The sequence below is a fragment of the Phyllobates terribilis genome, unplaced genomic scaffold (genome assembly GCF_046119375.1).
Source record: "Phyllobates terribilis strain yellow unplaced genomic scaffold, ASM4611937v1 Scaffold_12__6_contigs__length_324123572, whole genome shotgun sequence".
Lineage (NCBI taxonomy): Eukaryota > Metazoa > Chordata > Amphibia > Anura > Dendrobatidae > Phyllobates > Phyllobates terribilis.
The window spans coordinates 311,169,952-311,181,977 of record NW_027362772.1 but is presented as its reverse complement, the minus strand read 5'-3'; the positions used below and the strand labels follow the sequence as shown (position 1 = coordinate 311,181,977).

At 49.7% G+C, this 12,026-nt stretch overlaps 1 long non-coding RNA gene across 1 annotated transcript in view; it reads left to right on the top strand.

Moving 5' to 3' along the window:
* Window positions 1–2,356: 2,356 nt before the first annotated feature.
* Window positions 2,357–12,026, top strand: part of LOC141171842 (uncharacterized) — a 168,167-nt gene continuing 158,497 nt past the window's right edge. The window contains exon 1 of the long non-coding RNA XR_012252381.1: window positions 2,357–2,541. This is a non-coding gene — a long non-coding RNA (uncharacterized lncRNA). The remainder of the gene's footprint in view (window positions 2,542–12,026) is intronic.

The window sequence follows — 12,026 nt, the reverse complement described above, 5'->3', positions numbered from 1 at the left end:
TTCTGCCCTCATACTCCACCTATTGCAGGGATTCACGCTCTCAGGTAGGCATTAGGCAGCATTCACACAGGCAATGTGGTTTGGTCCAAACAGGTGCAGTTTTATTCATAAAATTTCAAGGGATTCAAAACTAAAAGTAGCCTCTTCAGTGCACAAAGGTATCACACCAAATAACCAGTTAATTCCTCCGGCACATATATGTCAGTGTGGCTCACCCCAACAGATTACAGTCCTTTCTCCCAGAGCAAACTTCATATATAGAAGAGGTATGGCCCTACCATTTTTGGTATCCCCTTCAGTCTGAGCTCCAGCAGCTTCACGCGCCAAACAGAAGTCTTCAAGTCCGGGCACAGTTCACACTGAACAGGCTGCAGCTTCTACATGTTACTCTGCAGGTCCAACACACAGACTGCTCAGCTTTCCTTGCTGACTCCCGTCAGTCTCTTTTCAGAGGGAGACCCCAGCATGTCTCTCACTCAGCTACAGATCACATTTTGGCTGGTCACTTACCAGCTTCAGAACTCTCGACTCTGCTCAACATCCAGCAGAATGACACACCAAGGTGAATCCATTTCCTGGTTCTTAGTCAAAGCCAGCCAGGTGCATCTCATTAAGGCCTGCAGTTCTAGGATTTAAACGCTCTCCTACCTGACTTTGTAACAAATGTTATTTATTTTATTCAAAATCTGGTTATGAAGAACATCCACTTCTATTCCTCAAGGTTCTCCATAAATATGGTGCTTTACACATTGCAATTAAATTGCATTTTTGCTGCAATTACAGCAAAATAAATAAAACCCCACATTTTGCCCGTGAACTGTAAACGCACTAATGGTCTCACCTGTGTTTGGGTTATGACCAAGATTTTTTCCATGTTAAGGTCCATTACCTTTTTTTGCCCCACCATGAAGATGGGATGGAGGGGGTTAAACAGTAAACCTAATTGACTGAAACCTCTTGGAAACAACCATCCAAAATTGCGTTGATCGATCTTCTAGGGAATGGACTTTAGAGTTGAGCATAGATTCCAGGACCCTGGTCCAGTCAGTGGTCATATTGCTAGTCCATGGTTACAGGACCCTACAACCTGCCCCCACCTACCAGCATCCTGGACCGGTGCGGCGCCATACAACCATAGTGCTGCAATAATGACATCACGCTGGGCCTACTAAACAGAAGAGGAGCCGGGGATGCCGCCGGCACGTGTGTAGGGCTCCTCCAGCCATGGCCTGAAAATATTATTATTTATTATTATGGCGCCATTTATTCCATTTATATCAGTTCTAGTGCTCTTGTCAAAGATGATCAGTATGTAACATGTATGGTGGAACTGAAAGTCTGTTCTGGAGTAGGGGGGACGTCCCCGTGTCGAGGGGGTCTTCTGGAGAGCTTTCTGGTAATCTCCTCTTTGTAGAGAATCTTGTAGCCAGATTGTTACAACTTCCTGCTACAAACATGTAACCACTGAGCGATAATTGATACATTGTTACATCGCTGCTTCCCGTGTCATCCGTATCTCTGGAATTCCTTCTCCGGCATGTTCCCTGGTTATGGCAGGTCTCTCAGGACAGATGAGCTCGGAACAAGGTTTCAATGTCGTCCCCATGTAACCGACACCGACTCCCTATCTCTGATCAGCGTCACCCTTTGTAACCCAAGTCAGGTTGGCAATTCATAGACATGATGGTGAATGGGTCCCTTCACATCCCAAACTAAAGCGCCCCCTAGCGGAAGAGATGACTGCACTGTGCCAACCAAATGCCCATAGCAGTGGAATAAGCGGAGTCCTAGGGTCGTCGGGGGCTTCATATTGGGTAAACCTCTGAGCTTGTGTTATGAACTATCGGTGGAAAGAGTGAGATTGGCGGCGGTGGCGGCGTCTCACCACGAGACGAGGGACTCGGTGTTCCGTTTCTTTATATAACAGCCCCTGGTTCTGGACACCTGATCGGTGTCTGCTCTGCAAGTATTTTTAATTACACTTGTATCTGACCACCTGGTCTCCGCAGCCATGGCCATGAATTGCACCATTGATATGGAGCCTGCTGAGCCCCCTGCACCCTGCAATCACATCCCTACAGCATTTGCAAAAGAAAAAGAAATTGATAAATGACAATGGAGAAGGGGGTGCAGCTGGGGTCTCAGGAAGAGGCGCAGGATCATTGGAGATCAGGAGGCATGCCTGGAATCTGACTGGCAATAGATGCAGTGTAACCAGAGCCTGGAGCCTTCCAGGAGCAGAAGAGGGGGCAGTGCAGGCTGCGAAATTTCAACTTGTCGTTGATTTGTGCTTTATTTCGCTGTCCTTCGGCAGCCCCCTTATTTTTCGTCGCCTCTCCCCCCCCCCCCCACCACCCTCTCTACCTCTTTCTGCTGGAGCATAAGGGAGGCATTGAAGATTAAATGTTCTTTCTGCAAGGCAAGGGACTGGTGCTAATGTCTACAGGAGCCAGAATAAGGGGGACCCACATAAAGCCGGGGCGCGGAGAATAGTGGGGAGCGCTCAGGTGCCATGGATGGAACAAGAGGGGGATGCTCAAGGTAAGGAAGGGGCTGCGGACAGGGAAAACCACCCGGGCAGGTCTCGCCGACTGTTACCATTTATTGAATATTAAAAGGTATCATATCTACAAGATTATTATTTTGTTTCTCCTACTGAGACTTTCCAATTCCCCGAGAGACGGTGGCACCGGCCCCGGAGGAACTGCGAGACGGTGGCACCGGCCCCGGAGGAACTGCGAGACGGTGGCACCGGCCCCGGAGGAGCCGCACACACGGCACCCTATGATGCCGTATGATACCGTACTGTCCCCATGCGCACCTCGCTGTAACCTGTCCACACAAATGACTTTTCTGCCGCCGCCGCTGCCTTTATTATCTAGTTTCCCTCTTGTTTTCCACTTTTGCCCCTTATAGTTCCAGGTAGGAAGACGCCCCACACAGGGGCCCCCCGAGACAGCATGAAAGAAGAGCTACCTCCCTATGTGTAAGGGGCCAGGAGAGGTGGTGGGCATGCACCCACCGCCGGGCACTAAGGATGGAGGTGCCTGTACATGGAGGGTGGGATGCGAGCTTTCACCCTCCCCCCTATTTCTTCTTTTGAGTTTAGTGGATACAGATGCTCTGATCATTCCCCTTGACGAGCAGCCAAGGAGGCGTGCGGCCCAGTGTCCAGGCCATGGATGTCAGCGGCTCTGGACCCACTGCCATTTTCTTCACACCCGCAAGCAGCGATGACAATGAATGGGGCTGAGGCTCCAGACTGGACCTTCTCGGGGGCGAGCCGGACCACCATTTGGTCCTCCCATCCCCCCACACTGGTGAATGCGGGGGCTGCACCCCATGTCTAGTTCTTCAGCATCTCTGAGTGGCTCCATCCTTAACCCCTGCATTGCTGCAGCCCAGGGGGGGGGGTGATTTACTGTCTTGTTCCTCTCTGCACCCCTCGCATTCCCTGAGACCCTAACTTGTGATGTTTTGCTTGTGATATCCACGGGTTGGGCTCTCGGGAGCTGGGAGTTGTGCTTTCTGCATCTGTCATAGGCTCCAGGACACAATCTATTTCAGTCAGCCATTAAAAGGTATCAAGGAGGACCCCTCCTCACCTCTGGCGGCCCCCCGGTATGTGCCAGCCGGGTGGGCTGCCAGCACAGGGGGCGCAGGGCTCTGCTGCACCCTAACCTCCTGTGCACTTTGCAGAGGATTAATACTTGCATTCATTTGCATGGTACTTGTCGGAGCTCCTCCCTCTTTCATACAATTAAAGGGACAGAGCGAGGCTGAATAATTTAGGCTGACGATGGCAGGATCGTGCAGACAATGATCAGTGAATATATTTCCTTTTCCTCCTTTCTTTCTTTTTTTTTTTAAACCTTTCTTCCTTTGAGAGCAGCGCAGAGTACCCCGGGGCGTATCAAAAGCAGCTCAGTACATTGCAGCCTGACCTCATAGCGTCTCATCTAGATTCCCAGCATGCCTCCTGCCTCATGTTTAAGAATCCAGCGGTGTGGTGCCGGTCGCCGGCAATGCTACCTGCAGCTGGAGAGGCGTGCGCGGCCGGTGCGGGCCCGCATCCTCCTTTGTCTCCGCTTATTAATCGTCTGATTGCATTGCTGAACGATGCGGCCGCTCTTTGTTCCATAAGACGAGGCCATCGGCCGATCCTCTGTCTGTGCTCCGTCCCTTTAATATTCCACGTCTTCTGCTTGTACTTGTCCCTTAATACACGGAGCAGAATGGAGAATACAGAGCCGCTGGGTATTGGGGGCCGTCTAGACAGGAGGGTACAGCAGCGGACCCCCGTATACTCCGGTCATGGGGGGATAGAGGACGCCTGCAACGGGATATTATATGGGTGGTCTATAGAGGCTGGACGTAGGGGACCCCGTATACCACGGAGCTCTGTATATATATATATACCTAAATAGATATATACCTATAAGTAAACACAGGTATATACCTGCTCTACACCCCCTTCTGCTATATATATACACAGTATATAGAAATATACTCACTTCTCATACAGGATAATGACACTGACACTCGGGGTACAGGATAATGACACTGACACTCGGGGTGCAGGATAATGACACTGACACTCGGGGTAGAGAATAATGACACTAAAACTCGGGGTACAGGATAATGACACTGACACTCGGGGTGCAGGATAATGACACTGACACTCGGGGTACAGGATAATGACACTGACACTCGGGGTAGAGAATAATGACACTGACACTCGGGGTAGAGAATAATGACACTGACACTCGGGGTAGAGAATAATGACACTAAAACTCGGGGTACAGGATAATGACACTGACACTCGGGGTGCAGGATAATGACACTGACACTCGGGGTACAGGATACTGACACTGACACTCGGGGTGCAGGATAATGACACTGACACTCGGGGTACAGGATAATGACACTGACACTCGGGGTAGAGAATAATGACACTAAAACTCGGGGTACAGGATAATGACACTGACACTCGGGGTGCAGGATAATGACACTGACACTCGGGGTACAGGATAATGACACTGACACTCGGGGTACAGGATAATGACACTGACACTCGGGGTGCAGGATAATGACACTGACACTCGGGGTACGGGATAATGACACTCGGGGTACAGGATAATGACACTGACACTCGGGGTACAGGATAATGACACTGACACTCGGGGTACAGGATAATGACGCTGACACTCGGGGTACGGGATAATGACACTCGGGGTACAGGATAATGACACTGACACTCGGGGTACGGGATAATGACACTCGGGGTACAGGATAATGACACTGACACTCGGGGTACAGAATAATGACACTGACACTCGGGGTAGAGAATAATGACACTAAAACTCGGGGTACAGGATAATGACACTGACACTCGGGGTGCAGGATAATGACACTGACACTCGGGGTACAGGATAATGACACTGACACTCGGGGTAGAGAATAATGACACTAAAACTCGGGGTACAGGATAATGACACTGACACTCGGGGTGCAGGATAATGACACTGACACTCGGGGTACAGGATAATGACACTGACACTCGGGGTAGAGAATAATGACACTGACACTCGGGGTAGAGAATAATGACACTGACACTCGGGATAGAGAATAATGACACTAAAACTCGGGGTACAGGATAATGACACTGACACTCGGGGTGCAGGATAATGACACTGACACTCGGGGTACAGGATACTGACACTGACACTCGGGGTGCAGGATAATGACACTGACACTCGGGGTACAGGATAATGACACTGACACTCGGGGTAGAGAATAATGACACTAAAACTCGGGGTACAGGATAATGACACTGACACTCGGGGTGCAGGATAATGACACTGACACTCGGGGTACAGGATAATGACACTGACACTCGGGGTACAGGATAATGACACTGACACTCGGGGTGCAGGATAATGACACTGACACTCGGGGTACGGGATAATGACACTCGGGGTACAGGATAATGACACTGACACTCGGGGTACAGGATAATGACACTGACACTCGGGGTACAGGATAATGACGCTGACACTCGGGGTACGGGATAATGACACTCGGGGTACAGGATAATGACACTGACACTCGGGGTACGGGATAATGACACTCGGGGTACAGGATAATGACACTGACACTCGGGGTACAGAATAATGACACTGACACTCGGGGTAGAGAATAATGACACTAAAACTCGGGGTACAGGATAATGACACTGACACTCGGGGTGCAGGATAATGACACTGACACTCGGGGTACAGGATAATGACACTGACACTCGGGGTAGAGAATAATGACACTAAAACTCGGGGTACAGGATAATGACACTGACACTCGGGGTAGAGAATAATGACACTAAAACTCGGGGTACAGGATAATGACACTGACACTCGGGGTGCAGGATAATGACACTGACACTCGGGGTACAGGATAATGACACTGACACTCGGGGTGCAGGATAATGACACTGACACTCGGGGTACAGGATAATGACACTGACACTCGGGGTACAGGATAATGACACTGACACTCGGGGTGCAGGATAATGACACTGACACTCAGGGTACGGGATAATGACACTCGGGGTACAGGATAATGACACTGACACTCGGGGTACAGGATAATGACACTGACACTCGGGGTACAGGATAATGACGCTGACACTTGGGGTGCAGGATAATGACACTGACACTCGGGGTACGGGATAATGACACTCGGGGTACAGGATAATGACACTGACACTCGGGGTACAGGATAATGACACTCGGGGTACAGGATAATGACACTGACACTCGGGGTACAGAATAATGACACTGACACTCGGGGTGCAGGATAATGACACTGACACTCGGGGTACGGGATAATGACACTCGGGGTACAGGATAATGACACTGACACTCGGGGTACGGGATAATGACACTCGGGGTACAGGATAATGACACTGACACTCGGGGTACAGAATAATGACACTGACACTCGGGGTATGGGATAATGACACTCGGGGTACAGGATAATGACACTGACACTCGGGGTACAGGATAATGACACTGACACTCGGGGTACAGGATTATGACACTGACACTGGGGGTACAGGCTAATGACGCTGACACTCGGGGTACAGGATAATGACACTGACACTCGGGGTACAGGATAATGACACTGACACTCGGGGTGCAGGATAATGACACTGACACTCGGGGTACGGGATAATGACACTCGGGGTACAGGATAATGACACTGACACTCGGGGTACGGGATAATGACACTCGGGGTACAGGATAATGACACTGACACTCGGGGTACAGAATAATGACACTGACACTCGGGGTACGGGATAATGACACTCGGGGTACAGGATAATGACACTGACACTCGGGGTACAGGATAATGACACTGACACTCGGGGTACAGGATTATGACACTGACACTGGGGGTACAGGCTAATGACGCTGACACTGGGGGTACAGGATAATGACACTGACACTCGGGGTACAGGATAATGACACTGACACTCGGGGTGCAGGATAATGACACTGACACTCGGGGTACGGGATAATGACACTCGGGGTACAGGATAATGACACTGACACTCGGGGTATGGGATAATGACACTCGGGGTACAGGATAATGACACTGACACTCGGGGTACAGAATAATGACACTGACACTCGGGGTACGGGATAATGACACTCGGGGTACAGGATAATGACACTGACACTCGGGGTACAGGATAATGACACTGACACTCGGGGTACAGGATTATGACACTGACACTGGGGGTACAGGCTAATGACGCTGACACTCGGGGTACAGGATAATGACACTGACACTCGGGGTACAGGATAATGACGCTGACACTCGGGGTACAGGATAATGACGCTGACTCTCGGGGTACAGGATAATGACACTGACACTCGGGGTACAGGATAATGACGCTGACACTCGGGGTACAGGATAATGACGCTGACTCTCGGGGTACAGGATAATGACACTCGGGGTACAGGATAATGACACTGACACTCGGAGTACAGACAAATGACACTGACACTCGGGATACAGGATAATGACACTGACACTCGGAGTACAGGATAATGACACTGACACTCGGGGTACGGGATAATGACACTCGGGGTACAGGATAATGACACTGACACTCAGGGTACGGGATAATGACACTCGGGGTACAGGAGAATGACACTGACCCTCGGGGTACAGGATAATGACACTGACACTCGGGGTAGAGAATAATGACACTAAAACTCGGGGTACAGGATAATGACACTGACACTCGGGGTGCAGGATAATGACACTGACACTCGGGGTACGGGATAATGACACTCGGGGTACAGGATAATGACACTGACACTCGGGGTACAGGATAATGACACTGACACTCGGGGTGCAGGATAATGACACTGACACTCGGGGTACGGGATAATGACACTCGGGGTACAGGATAATGACACTGACACTCGGGGTACAGGATAATGACCCTCGGGGTACAGGATAATGACACTGACACTCGGGGTACGGGATAATGACACTCGGGGTACAGGATAATGACACTGACACTCGGGGTACAGAATAATGACACTGACACTCGGGGTACGGGATAATGACACTCGGGGTACAGGATAATGACACTGACACTCGGGGTACAGGATAATGACACTGACACTCGGGGTACAGGATTATGACACTGACACTGGGGGTACAGGCTAATGACGCTGACACTCGGGGTACAGGATAATGACACTGACACTCGGGGTACAGGATAATGACACTGACACTCGGGGTACAGGATAATGACGCTGACTCTCGGGGTACAGGATAATGACACTGACACTCGGGGTACAGGATAATGACGCTGACACTCGGGGTACAGGATAATGACAGTGACACTCGGGGTACAGGATAATGACACTCGGGGTACAGGATAATGACACTGACACTCGGAGTACAGACAAATGACACTGACACTCGGGATACAGGATAATGACACTGACACTCGGAGTACAGGATAATGACACTGACACTCGGGGTACAGGATAATGACACTCGGGGTACAGGATTATGACACTGACACTCGGGGTACAGGATAATGACACTGACACTCGGAGTACAGACAAATGACACTGACACTCGGGATACAGGATAATGACACTGACACTCGGGATACAGGGTAATGACACTGACACTCGGGGTACAGGATAATGACACTCGGGGTACAGGATTATGACACTGACACTCGGAGTACAGACAAATGACACTGACACTCGGGATACAGGATAATGACACTGACACTCGGGATACAGGGTAATGACACTGACACTCGGGGTACAGGATAATGACACTCGGGGTACAGGATTATGACACTGACACTCGGAGTACAGACAAATGACACTGACACTCGGGATACAGGATAATGACACTGACACTCAGGGAACAGGATAATGACACAGACACTCAGGGTACAGGATAATGACCCTGACACTCGGGGTACAGGGGATAATGACACTGACACTCGGGGTACAGGATAATGACACTGACACTCGGAGTACAGACAAATGACACTGACACTCGGGATACAGGATAATGACACTAACACTCGGGATACAGGGTAATGACACTGACACTCGGGGTACAGGATAATGACACTCGGGGTACAGGATTATGACACTGACACTCGGAGTACAGACAAATGACACTGATACTCGGGATACAGGATAATGACGCCGACACTCGGGGTACAGGATAATGACCCTGACACTCGGGGTACAGGATAATGACACTGACACTCGGGGTACAGGATAATGACACTGACACTCGGAGTACAGACAAATGACACTGACACTCGGGATACAGGATAATGACACTGACACTCGGGATACAGGGTAATGACACTGACACTCGGGGTACAGGATAATGACACTCGGGGTACAGGATTATGACACTGACACTCGGAGTACAGACAAATGACACTGACACTCGGGATACAGGATAATGACACTGACACTCGGGATACAGGGTAATGACACTGACACTCGGGGTACAGGATAATGACACTCGGGGTACAGGATTATGACACTGACACTCGGAGTACAGACAAATGACACTGACACTCGGGATACAGGATAATGACACTGACACTCAGGGAACAGGATAATGACACAGACACTCAGGGTACAGGATAATGACCCTGACACTCGGGGTACAGGGGATAATGACACTGACACTCGGGGTACAGGATAATGACACTGACACTCGGAGTACAGACAAATGACACTGACACTCGGGATACAGGATAATGACACTAACACTCGGGATACAGGGTAATGACACTGACACTCGGGGTACAGGATAATGACACTCGGGGTACAGGATTATGACACTGACACTCGGAGTACAGACAAATGACACTGATACTCGGGATACAGGATAATGACGCCGACACTCGGGGTACAGGATAATGACCCTGACACTCGGGGTACAGGGGATAATGACACTGACACTCGGGGTACAGGATAATGACACTGACACTCGGAGTACAGACAAATGACACTGATACTCGGGATACAGGATAATGACACTCGGGGTGCAGGATAATGACACTGACACTCGGGTACGGAATAATGACACTTGGGGTACAGGATAGTGATGCTGACACTTGGGGAACAGGAAAATGACACTGACACTCGGGGTACAGGATAATGACACTGACACTCGGGGTACAGGATAATGACACTCGGGGTACAGGATTATGACACTGACACTCGGAGTACAGACAAATGACACTGACACTCGGGATACAGGATAATGACACTGACACTCGGGGTACAGGATAATGACACTGACACTCGGGGTACAGGATAATGACACTCGGGATACAGGATAATGACACTGACACTCGGGGTACAGACAAATGACGCTGACACTCGGGGTACAGGATAATGACACTCGGGATACAGGATAATGATGCTGACACTCGGGGTACAGGATAATGACGCTGACACTCGGGGTACAGGATAATGACGCTGACACTCGGGGATACAGGATAATGACAGTCGGGGTACAGGATAAGGACACTGACACTCGGGGTGCAGGATAATGACACTCGGGGTACAGGATAATGACACTCGGGGTGCAGGATAATGACACTGACACTCGGGTACGGAATAATGACACTCGGGGTACAGGATAATGATGCTGACACTTGGGGAACAGGAAAATGACACTGACACTCGGGGTACAGGATAATGACACTGACACTCGGGGTACAGGATAATGACGCTGACACTCGGGGCACAGGATAATGACACTCGGGGTACAGGATAATGACACTCGGGGAACATGATAATGACACTGACACTCGGGGTATTTTCCTATTTGGGGGAGGGGGTGTAAGTGGCTGCCCTCCAGTATATATATAGGGTGATCATATACAGTTCTAGAGATGATGTAGCCCCCCAGGTCTGATAATGATGGGTTCCCAGGATTTTGATTTTAATATAATTCACGTCCTTAAAATCCAGGAAGCACAAGGGTTAAATACAGACGATTCTTGTAAAAGGCAGCGACTGTGTGCAGAGGCCTCCGCATCCGAGCTCGGTGGTCGGGTGAATATCACGTAATTGTGAGAAATCTCAGGACAAGTTAGGAGTTTCCATTGATGCAGCTTTTATATAAGGGGCAATTATGAGGCTGGATGAGAACGCAGCACGAAGCCCCCACATGTTAATTGTCCCATGTCATTCACTGCAATAGAATAGAACTGCTCCATTGTGAACAGCTAAGAATAAGAAGAAATGTAGGATAAAATACATCCCCCTCAGACAGTATGTGAATGTGAACTGTGTGCTAATGTCAGTTCACCTGTACATTATTCACCAAACACGGAAGAACCCTCCTCAGATACCCCCAAACTACAGGCGAAATGATAGATTGTACTGCAAAGTCCCTTCTGTCAAAAAAGAGAACAGAATTATCAATGATAACTACTATAATAC